At 44.1% G+C, this 21,645-nt stretch overlaps 1 long non-coding RNA gene across 1 annotated transcript; it reads left to right on the forward strand.

Moving 5' to 3' along the window:
- The first annotated feature begins 1,783 nt into the window (after positions 1-1,783).
- Positions 1,784-15,874, forward strand: LOC121190925. The gene is made up of 3 exons (XR_005895052.1): positions 1,784-1,794; positions 3,032-3,041; positions 15,747-15,874. It is a non-coding gene; the product is annotated as an uncharacterized LOC121190925 (long non-coding RNA).
- The last annotated feature ends 5,771 nt before the right edge of the window (positions 15,875-21,645 follow it).

A 21,645-nucleotide genomic window follows, 5' to 3' on the forward strand; every position in this document is an offset into this window, starting at 1 on the left:
TCAGCAGCATGTTATGAATCTGTGTTGACATGAATAGTTGTATGAATGTTGTGGTGACATTTGGATGATGTGTGTAGAAGGCTGACATTATGATGATCCACAACAAGAGAAGGACAAAGTCCCTCTACTCATGTTAGTGAAAGCTCATTGATTAGGACATATCTGATTGGATTAGAAATGATTTTTATCCACATGATTTATTCTTTATTCAGATTGAGTTCCTGCAGTTTGTCAGAGATCAGCTGTGCTTCTCTGGCCTCAGCTCTGAAGTCCAACCCCTCCCATCTGAGACACCTGGACCTGAGTGACAACAACGAGCTGCAGGATTCAGGAGTGAAGCTGCTGTGTGGTTTTCTGGAGAGTCCACACTGTAGACTGGAGACTCTGAGGTCAGTTCACTATCTGTTACTGTTGTAGATCTTATATCTTTAATCCACAACTGAACCTGGTTTATCTTCATCCAGAATTATTCCTTCAGTTTCACTTCATTTCACTTTATGTGACCCAACTCAGAGTGTAGAGAGGTCTGAGGAGTTCAAATTATAAACCTCAAAGTAATATAACTTACTGATACTGAGTGGTGACACAAATAACTAAAAAGTTCAAAAAGGAGGAGCAGCAGACATGCATTCAAACAGATATTAACTTTATTTAAACCTGGATAATTAAGACAGGAAGTGTTGAGAACTAACAGGCCTGAAAGAACAAAAGCACTCAGGTTAATACAAATGATAGACTTTATTCTACAATATTGAAATAACCTAGATAGCACCAACTGAATACAACAATAAAAGTTTAAAACAAGGGTAGAGTCCTCACTGTGGGGAGATTCTATCACAACCTGCTTATACTCACACCATGTGCTCACCTGGTGCTGGTCCCACTAGAAGACACTTCAAACCCTGCAAGACTTTAAACACCACAAGTCTACAAACACTGCACTGGACATGAGCAAGTTCAAGAACCACTCAGGCAAAGCAGCAGTCTGGATCTGGGCCTGAAAGAGGTGGTGACAACTATTAAAAATGTGTATTAATACTTTAGGGGATACAGCCCCACTACACTGCCTTTAAATAAGTTTCATACTTAGTTTAATTCAACCACGGCCTACCTCTTGTCAGTTTTTAGTCCAACATGTCTGATTTGATCTTTATCTTCTAATTCCAGACTTGACTGAGCTCAGCAGCATGTTATGAATCTGTGTTGACATGAATAGTTGTATGAATGTTGTGCTGACATTTGGATGATGTGTGTAGAAGGCTGACATTATGATGATCCACAATAAGAGAAGGACAAAATCCCTCTACTCATGTTAGTGAAAGCTCATTGATTAGGACATATCTGATTGGATTAGAAATGATTTTTATCCACATGATTTATTCTTTATTCAGATTGAGTTGCTGCAGGTTGTCAGAGATCAGCTGTGCTTCTCTGGCCTCAGCTCTGAAGTCCAACCCCTCCCATCTGAGACACCTGGACCTGAGCATCAACAAGCTGCAGGATTCAGGAGTGAAGCTGCTGTGTGGTTTTCTGGAGAGTCCACACTGTAGACTGGAGACTCTGAGGTCAGTTCACTGTCTGTTACTGTTGTAGATCTTATATCTTTAATCCACAACTGAACCTGGTTTATCTTCATCCAGAACTTGAATCCATTCATCTTGAATTAATGAGATTTGTTGTTCCATATTGTGACTTTTTCTTATCTCAGACTAAGAATTATTCCTTCAGTTTCACTTCATTTCAGTCAGTTGTCAGATTTTCCTCAGCGACACACCTGCTGAGGAAAAAACTCAGGTTATTGGCAGCTCCATTTTGCCAAATGTGAAGTTGGCATCGAAGCGGGCGACGTTGAATCATATTTAAAACTGCTGGCTAAGGATAAACATAGATTTGTTAAGATTGTTATTCATGTCGGTGGTAATGACACCCAATTACGTCAATCAGAGGACACTAAAATGAATGTGGAATTGGTGTGTAACTGCCAAAACAATGTCGGAACCCGATTTGACCAGTGATGACATGTTTAGCTGCATGCCATCATTCCGTCGCTGGCTGTCTCGGTGGAGTCCAGCAAACGACGTGGCCTTCATTGATAACTGGAAAACTTTTTGGGGAAAACCATTCTAACGATTCCCTTTATCCCATAGAGACTGTGTGTGCTCCCCGTCAACAAAAAGCGTATAAACCAGAAAATGCAAGAGGTGTTATTCATAAAAACCTCAAAAAATTAATACTACAAAAGCATCTGAACCTAAAAACACCACAATCAGATGTGGGCTATTAAACATTAGATCTCTCTTGTCTAAATCTCTGTTAGTGAATGATTTGATAATGGATCAGCAGATTGATTTATTCTGTCTGACTGAGACCTGGCTGCAGGAGGAAGAGTATGTCAGTCTAAATGAGTCAACCCCTGCTAGTCATATTAATTATCACATTCCTCGAGGCACTGGCCGAGGAGGAGGAGTGGCAGCAATCTACCACTCAAGTTTATTAATTAATCCTAGACCTAAGCCGAGTTATAGCACATTTGAAAGCCTTATCCTCAGCCTCTCACATCCAAATTGGAAGACAGAAAAACCAGTACTATTTGCTGTGGTGTATCGTCCACCTGCTGCTTACTCAGAGTTTTTATCTGAATTCACTGAATTTTTATCTGATTTAGTGCTTAGTACGGATAGAGTAATTATAGTGGGCGACTTTAATATTCATGTCGATACCCACAATGACAGCCTTAAGACTGCTTTCTATTCAGTATTAGACTCAATTGGCTTTTTACAAAATGTTAACAAACCAACTCACTGTTTTAATCACACCCTTGATCTTGTACTGACTTATGGCATAGAAGCTGAATATTTGACACTTTTCCCTCAGAACCCTGTTTTATCCCATCATTGCTTTCCAACATTTGAATTTACAAAAATGAACTGCACAGCATCTGGGAAAAAAAATCAACCACTGTAGACATTTGTCTGATAGTGCTTGTTAGGTAGGAAGCTGGTACGCTGATTACTCGAATGTTGAACAGCAGACAAGATGGGGTGTCGGTCAGGACACAGGCAAAAAAAGGGGCAGGATTCGGAATGGGCCTCCAGCTGTATTTATTACTCTCTGATGTTTACAGCATCACAGCAGTCTAAAATAAGCAATAAGACAGCATTCAGCTCATTCATCAACACACACACTTATTCTATCGCCTCATTAAATGCAACTAAAGAGCACATAAAAAAAATATGAACAACTTAACATGGGCTTAAATAAAGCTCTACATCAAACACACACCCTCCTCTCATTTCCCTCTTTCAATATAACACCACATAACTTTACTATTCACACAGAAATTAACCAACATGTAACACACCAGCAAACTTCATGCAAACTTACGACGCCGCGACGTGCGGCTGAAAATACACCGTGCTAACTAGCATAGCGACTTGGCAATAAGTGAACAAACTTAACGACAGGACACAGCAACACTCACGTTTCATCAGCGACTTGAAACTGAAAACATCAGCGGCTGGAACTGCAAGTACTATCCGGGTTATGTGCGTTATAACTGAGTATTAAATAACAAAGCACACCGTTACTCGTCCTCGGATTATGCGCGTTCTCGTCGCGGCAGAACAGGAACGTAGCGCGATGACGTCAACGTCGCATCACGTGCTCGCACACGGGGGGTGCTGAACCTTTATAACAGCCGCCCCCAAATGTGCAAGTCACATTTGCTCCGATGGCAGGAACACTAGGAAACAGAGTCTATTCCTCTCCAGAAGGGAGAGCTGGTAGCATCACCAAGCGAGCCACAGGTCTGGTGTACACATGACCATTTATCTCTACATCAGCTGACCTAGTACACCCATCATCACTACGATGAATCTTGGTCACACGTCCAATGGGCCAGCAGGCCCGGGGTAACTGAGGATCCACCAACATGACAACTGCCTGCTCTAAAAGCTCAGGGGAAGCTAACTGCCATTTCTGCCTAGTCTGGAGAGTAGGGAGATACTCTCGAATGAATCTGGCCCAAAACTGGTCAGCTAGCACCTGGGAATGCCGCCAGCGCCTGCGGCTCAGGATCTCAGTCTCTGGATAGACAACTTGGGGCAGTGACCCATCTGGCCGCCCCATCAACAGACTATTGGGCGTGACAGGATCAATGTCTGCTACATCTGCTGAGACGTAGCCCAGGGGTTTGGAGTTCAGCATGGACTCCACCTCCACGAGTACAGTGAGAAGGACTTCCTCCTGGACTGGTTGGGCTCCTACACAGGTTTGCAGGGCAGTTTTGACAGAACGGATTTCACGTTCCCACACCCCACCAAAATGAGGAGCTGCAGGGGGGTTATAGTTGAACTTAATCTTCAGGGGTGCAAGCTGTTGTTGCAGGGCGGGAGCCATGTTTATAAAGGCCTCTTGAAGTTCACGCTCCCCCCCCCTTGAAGTTTGTTCCCCGATCAGACCACATCTCAGCTGGGGTGCCCCGTCGGGCGATGAATCTTCGCAGTGCCATCAGGTAAGCGTCAGCGTCCATACTCCTCAGGAGGTCCAGATGTACTGCTCTTGTTGTTAAGCACTTGAAGATGATTCCCCAGCGTTTCTCCTGGCGTCTGGCGACCTTCACCAACATCGGACCAAAGCAATCAACACCAGTGGAGTAAAAAGCAGGTTTAAATAACCGAAGTCGGGCAGCAGGCAGGTCGGCCATCTTGGGGATAGCTGGCTTTGCTCTCCAGCGCCTGCACTCCATGCAGGCATGTTGGTGTTTGCGGATTGCTTCCCTGCCTCGAATGATCCAGAATGCTCTGCGTAGCTCTGCATAAACCCGCTCAGGACCAGGATGCAGGAGGTCTTGGTCATATTTCTGGATCAACAGGCGAGTAACAGGATGGGAAGGGTCTAGGACGATAGGGTGTAAGGTGGAATCACTAAGGCCCTCTGATCTACGCAGCCGACCACCTACTCTAATCAGGCCGGTGGACTGATCCTGCTCAGGAGATAAGGTAAGTAGACGGCTACTGGATGTAACAGGCTTACCAGCTGCCAACAGTTTGTACTCCTCTGGGAATGAGTCCTGCTGAGCCCGTTGCAACACAGCTAGTTCTGCTTGTCGATATTCCTCGGCACTGAGAGGGGAGTCTGGATGGTCTTGTCCACGGAGCTCATTAGCTTTAGCCCCTACAAGCTCTTGCCAGGTGCTGTACTCTTTGTCACATTGACTCATTGGAGAAGTGACAGTCAGTGCACAAAGGGCGGTCTTCCGAAGCTCCACAGAGTCCTCTGGTGGCTCCGCACCGAGTTTCTCTGGCCAAGTGTCTGGGTTTTGTAGGAGGAAAGGGGGGCCTTGAGACCATCGGTTTGGTTCGATGAGGGCTCTCAAGGTTTTCCCTCGTGTCAGGTCGTCTGCTGGGTTGTTAGCCGAGTCTACATAGCGCCAGGTACAAGTCTTTGTGAGCTCTTGGATCTCGGCTACCCTCACACCTACAAAAACCTTGTAGCGACATGACTGTGATTGGAGCCAGGTTAGCACAGTTGTTGAGTCGGACCACAGCACGGTTTGAGCCACGGCCAGTGTGAGTTCACCCTCTAGGATGTGGGCTATCCGGGCTGCCACTAGGGCTGCACAGAGCTCAAGGCGGGGAATGGACTGGACACGCTTGGGAGCCACTCGTGAACGTGCAAAGACAAACGACACATGTACCTCCCCATTGGCCTCTTCGGTTCTCAGATATGCCACAGCCCCATAAGCCTGTTCCGAGGCATCTGCGAAGATGTGGAGTTGGCGGGTGGCGCCCTCTAGAGTAGGGCCTGCAGGAACATAAGGACGGGGAAGGGACAGGAGAGGGAGAGACTGGAGCTCAGCTTCCCAGCTGGTCCAGGCCTGCATGAGCTCCGGAGGGAAGTTGGTGTCATCCCAGCCCCGCTGCTTATCCCATAACTGGCGAACGATGAGCTTAGCCCTGGTGCTGTAAGGCAGCAAGTAGCCTAAGGGGTCATACTGGGATGCCAAGACCTTATACACATTCCTCAGGGTTGGAGCTTCATAGGTGATGGGCCTGTGTTTGTAGCCTAGGGTGTCTGTCTCCCAGTTCCAACTGAGACCTAGAGTGGACTCTTGTGGGTTTGACTTATCCTGAGCTAACCACATATCTAGGCTCTTGGACCTGGCTGCTTGAGGTAAGTGGCTTAGGACATTTGCATCATTACAGGCCCATTGACGCAACTCGAAACCTGCTGAGTCTAAGAGGGCGATGAGGCGGTCGACAAGGGACTTGGCTTCCTCTGGGGTGGGAAGACTCTGAAGGCAGTTATCAACGTAAAAGCAGTTCTCAACTGAAAACCTAAGGTCATCGCCAGGAGAGCTATGCTCTAGGACATGGCTTTGAAGGGCGTAAGTAGCACAGCAAGGACTGCAGGTTGTGCCAAAGGGGAGGACCTGCCACTCGAAGATCCTCGGAGGTTGGTCAGTACGCAGGTCACGCCACAAGAACCTGAGGAGGGGACGGTCCTCGGGGAGGAGGCGGACCTGGTGGAACATCCCCTTTATATCGCCTGAGACAGCGATGGACTGCTCCCGAAACCTTAACAGAACACCTAGCAGAGATGCTCCCAGGGTGGGGCCGGGCAGGAGAAACTGGTTCAGGGACTGGCCAAGATATCCATGGGAGCAGTTGAACACCAGGCGGGATTTACCGTTGTGGTTAACGAGGTGGTGAGGGATGTACCACTCTTCCTGTGTTGGGGTATCTGAACTAACCTCGCTTACTGCACCGCTTTCGATAAGTTTCTCTATCTCTTTCTTATAGATCTCAGCTTGCTCAGGGTTCTTGAGGAGGCGTCTCTCTGTGCTGCGCAGCAATGGTAATACAGAGTCTTTGGGAGCAACCAACAGAGGCATATCTGGGTGGCGAAGCAATGGGGTGGCGTATCTGTGAGTGCCCTTTACTACAGTGCGGACAGTTTTGGTTTTGAGCATAGCTACAGCTTGTTGGTCCTGTTTGGAGCGTATGACTTCCCTTTCAGGTCTGCAGGGCACAGAGTCCATCTGCCAGAGCTTCTCAACATGTTGGTACAGCTCCTCTAACTTGGGTGGAGTCGAAGTGAATAGGCACTGCATGGCGTTAGTGGGCCGCCCCATGGACTGGACTGGGCCCTGGAGAGTCCACCCCAGTCTTGTGTGGACTGCTGCTGGGCTGCCAGGAGGACCGAGCCTGACAGGCTCAACTGGCGTAACGAGGTGGGCTTGGTCTGAGCCGATAAGGAGGGATGGCTCTGCGTTTCGGAGGGCAGGTATGGGGAGGCCACGTAGGTGCTTGAACTTCCTCTGTAATCTCTCAACAGGATAAGTATGCTGAGCAAGGCTGAGGCGGTTAGTTGTGAAGGCACCCTCAATCTTATAAGTAGTCGAAGGATTGGACGCTGGGGAGATGTGGAAAGACACAGAATACCCTTGGAGAACCTGAATGTCTTGCCTGACAGTTCGTAAGGGGAGATCCTCGGGGCTGCCCTTTATGCCGAGAGCTCTGGCGGCAGTGGGTAACAACATGGACCTCTCGGATCCGTCATCCAGGATGGCGAAGGCTCTTAGGGATCTGCCTCCGTAGTGGATAAGGATGGGAACAACCTTTAACAGAACTCTGTTACCAGCGCATGGCCTGTCAAGGTAGAGGGAGTTAGAGGCAGAATTGGTTAGGCAGCTCTCTTGTTTGACTACGTCTTGGCTAGCTCTCTCTGTTCTGGCGTTGATCTCATGGAGGGCCAGGAGGTGTTTCCCATTACAGCGACTGCATGGTTTCTTTAGAGTACACTGGGCAGCAAGGTGAGCTCGTGCACACCGCCAGCAGCGTTTGTTAACTTGGATCCACTCCTTCAATTGTTCTGTGGAGAGTTTGCTTACATCACTGCATTGGCTAAGATAATGTTCTTTACTCTCACAGTAAGCACAATACACCATGCTCTTGGTCTTTCCCTGGCTGGGATGAGCTTTGGAGGGTGAGACTGACTCACCAGCGCCGTGAAGAACTGTGACGCTTTGCCTGGCGGCACGATCGTTATTCTTTGGATTTGGTCTGTCCCTACTAGGCCTTGGGGTGGCTTGGCCGTCAAACCCTTGACACCATGCCTCATAACGGAGCCACTCAGACAAGTCCAGGAGAGTGTGGCAGGCTCCGGGCCGTTTAAACTGGTGTCGCCGAAAGTCAGCACGCTGTTCAGCAGGAAGTTTGGTCAGCAGACGTGCTACATGGGAGCCACAGTTCAGTTCGACCTCCCCCTCAGGACCTAAAGTCTGCAGCAGGCCCACGAGGGATTGTATCTGCAAGGCAAACTTCTGGAAAGCTGCTGTATCTCCACGCCGTACCTCAGGGGCGTCGAGCACACAAGCAATCCTCCTGAGAGCAAGTTGGTGGGGTTGGCCAAATTTATCATGGAGGGCTGCCATGGTGTCAGTGTATGGGGTGGGGGAGTTCAGGTAGGCGTCAGCTATCAGCTTAGCCTCTTCTAACTTAAGATGATCAACAAGGATCTGATATCTAAACAGTTCAGTGGTGTTAGCTGGGAGAAGGTTCTCTAATGCAATGCGAAGCCGGGCAAACTCACTTGGGTCTGGATTGGTAAACTTAGGGATTGTGGGCTGGGGGCCTCTGTATACATGCTCGGCTACTGGGGGTGGTGCACTAGAGTAAGGGGCTGGGCTAAAAGATGATGCTCTGAAAGCGGGTGGGCAGCACTGAGTTGCTGCAGATGGTAAGTACTGTCGGCTTCCACAGGGTGCAGCTGAGGCCCTGTGTGGTGGAGGGGGAGGGGGCCACACTGTGTCATAGACTGGCTCTCTAGGGGTGTAATAAGGCTGATAACTGGCTCCTTCAATGTCTAAGAGCTGCATATTATTTTGCAGGTCCTCCTCAGGTTCAGGCCAAGGTGGGGGATCGGGCCAGCCCTCATCTAGTTCTGCTTTAAGTTGGCTGGTAATAGTGGCTGTGGTCGTAGGAGGGGCTTTAATTAGGCTATACGAGCCTGAGCTGTTAGGACTTATTTCTGTTTTGAGGGAGCGAGCGACCTGTATCAGCTCCTTCATCTCCCTGCGGGCTTCATTCAGCTCCTTTAGACCTGACTGGATCCACTGTTGGGACTGTTGCAGCCTAGCATTTTCTTCCTGTATAGCTCTGATCTCCGTGGAACGGCTGACATCTTGGTAAGGGACTGCCTGGGACAAATGTGTGGAGGGAGGGGAAAATGGGGTGCTCTGGAAGCGACCCGGGGCTAGCTGAGGTGTCTCAGGCTGAGCAGCATCCCCAGGGAAGCTCCTGGAGTGGAGGGGACTTGGTGATGGTGATCTCCACCGTGATGGACCTCTTGGCTGATATCCTACATAGTCCACATGATAGTCCTGCAACCTAGGAGGAGGGTGTATTTGTCTCTTAGGCCTCACCACGGGATGTAGCTGTTCTTCTGTGTCCATCTTGAAGGCTGTTATCCGGCTCGAAAGGACCAAAATGTTAGGTAGGAAGCTGGTACGCTGATTACTCGAATGTTGAACAGCAGACAAGATGGGGTGTCGGTCAGGACACAGGCAAAAAAAGGGGCAGGATTCGGAATGGGCCTCCAGCTGTATTTATTACTCTCTGATGTTTACAGCATCACAGCAGTCTAAAATAAGCAATAAGACAGCATTCAGCTCATTCATCAACACACACACTTATGTCTGTACGTGAGTTTTTTACTATGTGTTTTTACTATCTGTAAATGTGCTACTGAGCCCTGTCAAAGGCAAATTTCTGTTACACTTGTATCAGACAATAAAATTCTATTCTATTCTATTCTATTCTATTCTATTCTATCGCCTCATTAAATGCAACTAAAGAGCACATAAAAAAAATATGAACAACTTAACATGGGCTTAAATAAAGCTCTACATCAAACACACACCCTCCTCTCATTTCCCTCTTTCAATATAACACCACATAACTTTACTATTCACACAGAAATTAACCAACATGTAACACACCAGCAAACTTCATGCAAACTTACGACGCCGCGACGTGCGGCTGAAAATACACCGTGCTAACTAGCATAGCGACTTGGCAATAAGTGAACAAACTTAACGACAGGACACAGCAACACTCACGTTTCATCAGCGACTTGAAACTGAAAACATCAGCGGCTGGAACTGCAAGTACTATCCGGGTTATGTGCGTTATAACTGAGTATTAAATAACAAAGCACACCGTTACTCGTCCTCGGATTATGCGCGTTCTCGTCGCGGCAGAACAGGAACGTAGCGCGATGACGTCAACGTCGCATCACGTGCTCGCACACGGGGGGTGCTGAACCTTTATAACAGTGCTGTTACCAAATATAAGGAAGTTATTGCAAATAGATCTCATCAGTAAGACCTAAACCAGCTGCGGCTCCTTTGATGCTAATTAAATGTTCCATTTCCTGTAATAGGATGTAATGGTCAATTGTATCAAATGCAGCACTAAGATCTAACAAGACCAGTACAGAGACGAGTCATTTGTCTGATGCATTTAGTAGGTCATTTGTAACTTTCACTAATGCTGTGTCTGTGCTATGATTCACTCTGAATCCTGACTGAAAATCCTCAAATAAATTACTGTTCAGTAGAAAGTCACACAGCTGATTGGCAACTGCTTTCGCAAGGATCTTAGAGAGAAAGGGAAGGTTAAATATAGGCTTTTCAAGAAGTGGTTTAGTTACAGCTACTTTACAAGACTGTGGTACATAGCCTGTTATTTAATTTTAATCACTTTATTGATCCCTCCTGGGGAAATTACTCTCTGCATTCACCACCACCGTATCTTTTTTTTGCACATGGTTGAGGGATCAAACCCACGACCCTCCGTTCTCAGGCCAGTCCAAAGCCGCACTCTTAACTTGCTGCGCCACGGCTGCACAGGCTGAGGAACTTATTATATCCAGAGAGTTGCTAATTTGGCATAAAATTTCATAAAATTTCCATAAAAATCATAGTTAAGTAAGTTGGTGAAAATCAATGGAAGAGAAACTTTCTAAATACATATCAGGTTTTACTATTTCTGAGGTGCCTGTGCTTAAAGAAAACTCAGTGCTAATTGAGGACAGGAGGTGATCAATTTTATCTCTGATAGTCAGAATTTTATTATTAAAGAAGCCCATGAAGTTGTTACTGCTGAGAGCTATAGGAATACATGGATCAATAGAACTGTGACTCTCTGTCAGTCTGGCTACAGCGCTGAATAGAAACCGGGGGTTGTTTTTATTATATTCTATTAATGAAGAGTAGTAGGCTGCTGTATCATTACAGAGGGACTTCCTGTATGCCTTAAGATTATCTTGCCAGGCCAAACAGGATTCTTCCAATTTGGTGGAACGCCAGCTCCTTTCATGTTTTCATGTAGTTCGCTTTAATTTGTGAGCTTGTGAGCTAAACCACAGAGCAAACCTTTTGTTTCTCTGTCGTCTTTCTTAGAGGAACAATGGAGTCAAGTGTCATTCTCAATGACTCAGCAACTTTGTTGACATGATGGTCAGTTTGAGAGGGACTGAAGTCAGCACAGGAGTCCTCTGTTATATTGAGCCATGACACTGAGTACTGATGGAATCACTTCCTTAAATTGAGCTACAGCATCATCAGACAGACGTCTAGTAAAGATATTTTGTCTAATCGTGTGTAGTCCAATAATACAGATTCAAATGCAACTAAGCAGAGATCTGATAGAAGAGGATTCTGTGGGGAGATTGTTACATGTTCAATCTCAATGTCATATGACAGAACAAGGTCGAGGGTGAGGTTAAGACAATGAGTTGGTCTAGCATTGTTAACATCCACATGAATATTGATAAAAACTCAGAGAATTCAGACGGAAACTCAGAGTTCGGCCCAGGAGGGAGGTACACTATAACAAACTGAACTGTCTGTAATGTTTTCCAGGTTGGATGAGAAAATCTAAGAACAAGGCTTGCAAATGAGATATGATTGATCAACTTTAACTATGGCAAATGCGCTCAAAGATGATGGAGACAGCCTGAGTATAACAATGCTCTGACTCAAAAATCATGATTCAAATTGTCATATCAAAAATTCGTAGTCCTGTGCTTGGTTCTCTCTGGTCTCTCTTTCTCTGTACCTTTCTGCAGGTATCTCTGGCTCCGGAGCTGCATGTTCTATGGTCCTGGCTCCACCCACCTGCTGCTGTTTAAAACTTGTTTAATGGTCCACTCTGCTACAGATAAATTTTGGATTAACATTCTTTGCAGACTGTAATGTAAATAATTACCAGTCATGACAGCTTTTTGCCTCTGTGCTCTGTTTCCTATCATAACTGTAATCTGCTGAGCACACATTATCCACTAACTGTTCACTAACTGTAATCTAAATGCTGACCCTCTAACATTGTCCATTGCCAACCCTTTTTGTATTATGCTGCATGTCCTTCTCCTCCTCTTCTCCATTCCCAGCTGTCCTATCTTCCTCCTTTTCCTCCTTTCACCCAGCCCGGCCATCAGCAGGAGGGTAAGTGCTTGCTCTGGGGTCAGGCTCTGGGTCTCTGTAAAGCCCTTTGAGACAATTTTGATTGTGGAAGGCGCTATATAAATAAAATTGAATTGAAATGAATTGAATTGAAATTTTGCCAAACCTAAAAACTGGTAAATGGCTGCTTTTATATAAAACTTCTACCCACAGCTTTTTTCACGATGCCTTTCATTCACCCATTCACACACACCGATGGCAGCCAGCTACCATACAAGGTGCTGGTCTGGCCATCAGGGCTGGTTTGAGGTTCAGGTTTTTAGCCTGAGGACACTTGATGTTGACAGGAGGAGAGCTGTGATTAATGGACAAACCTCTCTACCTGCTGAGACACAGCTGCTCTGTACTTACAACTAATAAACAATTTTATCAGAGGATTCAAACTAAATCAAATCAGGTACCAACATTAACAGAGTTACAGTCAAGACCTGAAGTATTTGGACAGTTATTGTTCTTCAGACTCTGGGTTTCATCACATTGAGTTTTATTCCTTTGATTGTTCTTTCAACACAAATGTTATTTGACTTTTTCTTCATTGTTTCCTCTTCAGACTGAGCAGCTGTAACCTGTCAGAGAGAAGCTGTGAAGCTCTGTCCTCAGTTCTCAGCTCCCAGTCCTATAGTCTGAGACACCTGGACCTGAGTAACAATGACCTGCAGGATTCAGGAGTGAAGCTTCTGTCTGCTGGACTGAAGAGTTCACACTGTACCCTGGAGACGCTCAGGTCAGGATCCATCAACCTGTTTAGCTGATGATTTGCTAATATCTGATTTACATCAGTGGATAAACAGCCAACTTGTGTAGGATTGTTCAAAGTAAATTTTTCTAATGTTCAGCAGAACATCCTACAGATGATGTTTAAGGAATTTGCCTTAAATACATTCAACCTGGACCAAAAGTGACCACAACCAAAAACAAAAATAAAATATGAACAATAAAGAACAACAAAACAGACCAGCAGGTGTTGACAGAGGGTTCCTGTGTGATGTTGTGTGTGTCTGCAGGCTGTCAGGATGTCTGATCACAGAGGAAGGCTGTGCTTCTCTGGCCTCAGCTCTGAGCTCCAACCCCTCCCATCTGAGAGAGCTGGACCTGAGCTACAATCATCCAGGAGACTCAGGAGTGAAGCTGCTGTCTGCTGGACTGAAGTATCCACACTGGAGCCTGGAGATCCTCAGGTATGGAGAGGCCTGCTGCAGCCACAGACAGTGTGTGGATAGAGGAGGAAGAGCTGGAAACATTTAGTGTGTCACAGCTGATGACAGATCTCTACACAAGTGCTTTGAATTCAACAACAACACAAAGAGGGGTTTTCTCTAATCCTGACTTCAGTATCTCATCATGACTCACTGTGTCATATTTAAGAGAAAATATGTGACAATCATTAAATCAGGTGTGGTCAGCTGTTTTCTGTGACCTGAGCAGGACTTTCTCAGACTGGATTTCAGGCTGCATCAGCACAAAGCCAGCGTGGAAACATTTGAGCTGCAGCTGGTTGAACTGCTCCTGAACCAACAGAGCCACTTTGAGCACTCAGAGTGCTTTCACCACAACAACCCCAAAGACTTTAGATACCTGTTCAGTGCTGACACACTAATAATAACATCCCAACAATAATAAGACCATCTACACTGCTCAGAGACATTCATCTGCCAGTGTCTCAGACCAAGGAGGAAAGGAAATCAGGTCTCTGATCATGTCTCTGTCTTCTAAAATATCCATGATCAATAATCAGCTGAACCTCTCTGAGATCCTGATCTTGTCGTTCTGAGATCTTTTGTTGTGTCTGACACCAAAGGTGATATCAAATGGAGAAAAAGACAAATGATGAAATCTTTCCTCCATGTCACCTCCCTGCTCCGTATAATTCCAAGATAAGGACTCCAGGTCCTTTGAGTCTTTGCTGAATGAACAGAATAATCAAAGCATCTGTGTATGAGAGCCATGTAATGTCCATGTTTGCATGCTGAAAGAGAACGTGCTGGTCTGACCCCCCTCTTCCTTTCAGGGTGGAGCCTGGTGGAGTCCGATGGTTGAGACCAGGTCTGAGGAAGTGTAAGTGAGGTTTTCATTTGATTCCTGAAAACAAAGCAGCTCACATTCAACCATCTTCAAAGTATCAATCAATGATCAGGTGATAGATCAATAACTGCAGCTGTGTTGTGTCTTCTCTCCATCAGATTTCTGTGAACTCACCATCGACACAAACACAGTAAACAGAAAGATCAAACTGTCTGACAACAACAGGAAGGTGACACGTGTGAAGGAGGATCAGTCATATCCTGATCATCCAGACAGATTTGACCAGTGTCCTCAGCTGCTGTGTAGTAATGGTCTGACCGGTCGCTGTTACTGGGAGGTCGAATGGAGAGGAAGGGTTCATATATCAGTGAGTTACAGAGGAATCAGAAGGAAAGGAGGCAGAGAAAACTGTTTGTTTGGAAGGAATGATCAGTCCTGGAGTCTGGACTGTGATAATGGTTACTCTGTTTGGCACAATAACACAATAACACCTGTCTCCTCCTCCTCTTCATCATCTTCCTCTGTCTCTCACAGAGTAGCAGTGTATGTGGACTGTCCTGCTGGCTCTCTGTCCTTCTACAGAGTCTCCTCTGACTCACTGATCCACCTCTACACCTTCAACACCACATTAACTGAACCTCTGTATCCTGGGTTCAGGTTCAGGTGGTCTGGTTCCTCAGTGTCTCTGTGTAGAGTGTAGCAGAGAGAGTCTCCTCCTGTTAGAGAAACTCTCTCACTGTTGAACAGATAGTTCAGTCTGTACATGTCTGTCTCTTTCACTCACACACACCTTTTCAGATTCATGTATTAAAGCAGTTTATTTGTTAAACTCTTCTAAATGATTCCTTGTAAACTTCTTCCTCTTCCAGTCCTTTAAAGATGGAAGCTACGGTTATTACAGGAGAAAAATGTTGCTGACTTTTTTTAAGATTCTAATCATGATCTTGTCCTTTCACATTAAAAGCATCATTGTGAACATCAGTGTTTTGTCTTTCTCTGAATCTTGGGACAACTGAGCTGATTCAGTTCAAACTAAAATGCTGCCACAGTTTATCTGAAAGATCAGAGAAAAAACAAAGATAGAAACTTGTCAAACTGTCTTTCAGAGGTTCACACAGTTAGAAAGCTCCTGACTACTCTGAAGAGTTTGAGCCTCGATTCTATGAATTTTAAAAGTCAACAGTTAAGACGAGAGTGAAAACCAGCAGCTGAAATTTGACTAAAACAAGAAGCTGTGAAGTTTATTTGAAAAAATGTTTAAAGAGTTTTTCAACGTCATTGTTAATTTTTACAGCGTATACCTGGTGTTCACCATGTTTTCATCTATGACCATCATTTTTTATAGGATATATCCTGTGTCACCTTTGTTGCCATTTTACACAGTGCACAGCCTCCATTAAATTCTTTTACAGCGTATCTCCTGATAATCAATGTTAGAATTTTTTACAGTGCATCTCCTATGTATCATTTTACAGTGATCCTTTTAGTTGTCACATTTTTTACAGTGTATCTGCTTGTACAGAAAACATGGATGGAATAATACATGGAACATTATTCAAACTATGACCAGTCCTCATCTTCCTGCTGATGTCATCAATACTGATTGGTACATATTGATCCTAATAATCACTGAGTCCTGTTGGACACTTGTCAGTGTGACCACTGGAGGGCAGTAAACTCTCTGATTATTTGTCCATCAGTCAGACATCAGTATTTATAGCAGTGTAATAATATGTGTGTTCCCATACAGAGAGTCATTATCAGACTAATGAACATTAGAGCTAAAATAAGTCAGTAAATGTGGAATAATGTCAGTGTGAACATCAGTATCATTGTCAGTGCTGTGTGCAGAGTTGTAGTTACTGACAGTGACCACTGGAGGGCAGAAGACTCCTGTTCAGTCAACACTAAAGACTGTGAAGCAACAATAAATAAACAAAACTAATCAGATCAGACGATCAGTCAATAAACATGTTTACATGTGTTGATGGAAAAATGTGGAGGGTTGAAGAACTGCATGAGGAGAAGGAGCCTCAGGGGAACTGATGTGACTCTGGAGGATTCTCACTCTATTTCATTTGTGTTGAGGTGAATTGGATGAATAATGTAAAGAGATCAGTGGGGTGTGTTGCATTGTAGACTCTGAGCTGGACCACAGAGGAGCATCTGAATTTCATCTGTGAATCCAAACATTGTGGTCGAAGAGGTTATAAAGTCACTTTGAGAGAGCCTGTCACCAAGTGGGGGCATTGGAGCACTGTGTGCCCCCATTACACCCCTACACCTCCCAAAATGACTTTTCAAGTAAAAGAAGAAAATGAGATACATTAACAGCCTGTGTGTTCACTGCAGAATGTGAAAAACCTTCAGGAGCCCTGAGGAAAGTTTTCACTGTTTGTTGATGCAGGTCAGACACAGCTGCTCCTCAGCCTGAGCAGAGGCCAAAAGTAGAGGTGGTGAGGCTGCAGCTACCCCCCCCTCCAGGTGGCTGAGGTGTATTATAATTATTAGATTGTTGCATTACATCCCACTCTCCTGGTCCCTGTCACCCACAACAGGCCTATCCTTTTGCTAAATACTCATACTAAAGTTTTCCAGGTGGTTTGGTTTGTCCTGTACAGCGTCCTGTCGTGATCTATCTGTAGTCTGATCTGTTGTGTCAGAAGGTTTGGATTCAGACTGACTCTCCAGCATCAACAAAAGAAATTTCATCTCCAGCCTTCAACCATCAGTTAATTAAAAAGTGTGTTACTGTCTCAGCAATGACTCAGTGCAGTTATCTTGATTTCGTCCTGTCTTTGTTTTTTTATTCTATTTTTTATGAAATATTTCTGCATAAAAATGTGACTAAGTGTAACTCTAATTTTGTCATTTTATTGGCTAAATTACAAATACAGTGTATGAAACAATCCAGTGAATCTTCTAAGGTTGGTGGTAAGGTAATGTAGTGTTTGGATCCTCTGGTGGAACACACACTGCTGTAATCCTAGCCATGTTTTGGAGTAACAAAGATTGTGGAGCAGAGAGAGGTGGTTTTCCATGGAGGACTGGATGTAGGACCAGTCTGATTTCTGCAGCTAAGAGGAGACAGTGCTATGAATCAGCCCCTGCTCCTATACAGTGAATACATGTGGCAGCCACTTCCCTTTGGTCCTCACTGTGGCTCACTGTTCCTCAGGTGTGTGTGGGTGCAGCTGTGCTCATAGTGGTGTAGGCGTGATATCTCTTCTTCTGTGGTTGGTATTGACACTGGCAGTGAGACTGGAGGGTTGGCAGTGTTTCTTGCTCTGTCAGTCAGAATGAAATAGATAAACTGATGAATTTCCATCAAAGTTTGTTCTTTCATAATCTCTAGAGGATCAATCCTGATGACTCTGCTATTTTCTCTGCCATTAGTAGGTCAAATGTTTGTTTGTCCAGTCAAATATCTTCACATCTACTCAATGTCTTGTCACAGAATTTGGTAAAACATTTTCCTTCCCAGCAGGATGAATCCTAATGACTTTGTTAATCCAGCACCACTGTAGTAAACACAGGAGTGGAGGTTAGAGTGTGACACAACATCCAGTTCAGTTATCCCTGACTGATTTTACCACGTTGTCACATACATCACAGTAATGTTTGAGTCTGCTGAAGTGCTAATGAATGAGGAAAATCCTCTCAGAATCAATTTCAGAGTCACTTCTCTGAATGACACCTCAATTACACTGAGGAACAATGTTTCTAGAAAGTAAATCAACTGACCTGTAGATGTTTCTTTAATTGAAGGAACTATGACAATGTGTGTCCTCTGTACTACACTTACACTGATGCAGTCCTCATCTGCTTTGACATCAGCAGACAAGAGACATGAGAGCCGGAGCAGCTTTTTTTCTGTTCAAACTGCACATGACTGGTCAACTACAATTTGTGCAGTGGCATCTGTGTGTCCACACAGAGCAGGAGGGGGAGGGGGGAGTTACAGACACAGCATACACAGGATCAACCCCTCAAATCTGAGGCATTTGGTTTTTCTTAATGCCAATCTACACTAAAGACAGGCTAAAACTGTTACCTGGATGCTGATTTTTTTTTTTTTTTATTTTACACATTTTCATATCTATTTTCTTGTGTGATTCTCTTGGCTTCTCTTTGTTGTTTCACTGTAAATAGTTAAAAATTTACAAATATTATACATCCAATCAGAGATTGGATCTTTCTGTCAAATTGAGATGGGGATTTGTTTTTGTACTTAAAATGTATTTTTTTCTAGCGCTCTGTTCCCTGTTGAGTATAATAAGCCATATAAATAATAAACGTTTGATATAATGTTTGTTTTGTACATTAGCAATTCATTTTACACACAATTTTACATTATTTTAGTATTAAATTCATTTAGGCAGCAAAAAAAAAAAAAAATCTGAGGAGCCACTTGGAGCAGAAAGAGCTCCTTGTAAATGACTCTTAAGAAGGCCTGTTTTTAATTCCATGCTTTTATTCTTTTAAATTCTATTTTGTTTCAATACTTTTATTTTGAAGGTACTTCCTGTTTTAATCGGGGGGTTTTTTGTTTGTTTGTTTTTTTTTACCGACCTATGTATGGAGACCCTCTGGTGACATGGTCAAAAAAAAATAAATTGTGGCCACAAAGTAGCTATAACGTGCGCGCGAAATATTAATTCGTGGCCACGAATTAGGTATAACGTGCGCACGAAATACTAAGTGATACGATTAACATCATTCCTGGAAAACTGGGTAAGCAAATCGAGCGCACCCTCTCTAGGGTCAAAGGTAGAGGCATTAGAGGGGCTAAAGTGACACGATGGACAGGGACGGTCTGATAGAATTTTATTTTAGGCTGGGAATGGGCTACAAAATTTGTGGCCACAAAATAGGTATAATATACATGCGAAATTCTAACTAATACTATTAATATAATTCCTGGACAACTGGGTAAGCAAATCAAGCGCACTGTCACTACAACCTGCCCCGTGCGCAGACTGTTGCAGGTTGTAGAAACGGTGCGCTCGATTTGCTTACCCAGTTGTCCAGGAATGATACTAATAGTATTGCTTAGTATTTCGCATGCATATTATACTTATTTAGTGGCCACAAATTAGTATTTCGTGTGCACGTTACACCTAATTCGTGGCCACGAATTAGTATATCAGAATCAGAATCAGAATCAGAAAAAAACTTTATTAATCCCCGTAGGGAAATTCTTTTGTTACTTACACACTCAAGTGAAAAATGAAGAAGAAATTGAACAGAGAAGATATATATATATATATATAATCCAATAATCAAACAGAAAATATAAAAAAATTGAAAAAATTGAAAAAACAAAGACATCTTCTTAATTGCATTATATACATGAGGTAAATATCGTGTGCACGTTATAGCTACTTTGTGGCCACAATTAAATTTTTTTTTTGACCATGTCACTAGAGGGGCTCCGTACCTACGGACACTTAACTGTGTATTCCCCTTCGGTAATTTTAGCTCCTGGCTGGAATGGGAACAAGGTATTTTTCTTTTGTAACGTATTTATTTGTATGTATTTGTAGACGGAACAGTGAGAGAACATTTAAGTGTAATTTTGTTTTAAAGGTTACGCTGAAAGTTAGCTTCATCTCTCTTGCTAGCTTTAGCATTTTCGGCGCGTCTCTGCTAAGTAGTTTATATTAGAGGTTCTGAAATTAATGTTGATTTATATAATTAATGCAGCGTATGGATTATTTTTGTGCTTGTTTGTGTATTTGTAAGAGCTTATTTTTTGCTATTTGTCTGTCCTTTAGCTCTTACGGTGTTCACAGTGGAAAGGAGTGAAAAAGAAGGAAAATTTATTTTTGTTCTATAAAAAAGGACTAAAGTATGAACATAAATAAAAACCTCTGAAACATCAGTACGCTTTACCATTGTCAGGCCGGGGTTTGCTACACGGCTTTTTTTAGTGAGCCGAGCCAAAAGAACCAGCTACCCTAAAAGAGTCGGAATTCCCATCACTGTACTCCACGGTTGCTGAAAGTTTACTTTCACTTTCACTGACGTTTGTGGCGCAGATGATTTTCTCTGTCTGAAGGTAAATGTCACTTTCAATGTTTTACTTGTCAACACTTCCTGTAGTTACCTGAATTATCTGATGTTTGAGTTTTTAGTGTTTGTTTGTTTGTTTTTTATTGCGTTGTGGTGTTTAGTTGTGTAGACTCTGAGGTAGGAGGAGGGCCGTTATTATCCGCCATGTTGTGTGGATATGTGCAGTAGAAGCGGTGGAGTCAGAGTAGAAGCAGAGTGAGCTGATGGTCAGTAGCTGAACACGGAGACTTTGTTAGTCTGTGGCTCCACTTACTGCTGACTGAAGGCAGCTTTTCCTGCCTGAATCAGCCTGTGGAGGAGGCGGACCTGAGCCGCTGCTCTCCCGCAGTCTGAGCCGCTAAATGCGGTCTGAGCTCGGCCGGACAGCGGCTGGAGAACAGCTCTGACTTTCTCTGTCATTAGATGAACTCTACGGGACTGAGCTCAGAGGGACTGACAGGGTTTTTCAGCCTCTATGTGATTTTCAGAGAGACAGTTAACACTCCATCCACAGAGTCAGAGGCCTCCTGGTCCTATTAGGACAAACTCTACCTGACGAATTAGATGATAAAGACCCAAATAAATAAATACTCTCACAATAAAGCATCTCAGCGGCTCTGATAGGTGATTATATCTCTGTGGCTGGTCACAGTACAAACAGAAAAACTGTCTGTCAGGACATATTTGCTGTTTTTATTGATGTCTATCTGTGTCTCTGCTGTTTGGTTTTGGTTTGTTGTTGTTGCTTCATATAGTTCAGACTGTACTATTAGAAAGTGCCAGGGGCGCCAACTAAAAGGGCCCCTGGGATAATATTGAGGAGAAATGAACTGAGTCTCAGTTGTTTTGTGTGGAATAATCACCTGCAGCTTGTTTCATCAAGTCATTTTCTACAGAAACACTGCAGACAAACAGATTGTCAGATAAAATCAGTGGATCTCAGTCCATCTGTGTGTCAGTGAATGGAAATGGTCGTCTCTGAATCGTGTGTGAAAGATATGAAAGAGGAAAGAAGTGCCAGTCAGTGGAGGAGCAGCTGA

Source organism: Toxotes jaculatrix, chromosome 12 (assembly GCF_017976425.1).
Source record: "Toxotes jaculatrix isolate fToxJac2 chromosome 12, fToxJac2.pri, whole genome shotgun sequence".
NCBI classification, from domain to species: Eukaryota; Metazoa; Chordata; class Actinopteri; family Toxotidae; genus Toxotes; species Toxotes jaculatrix.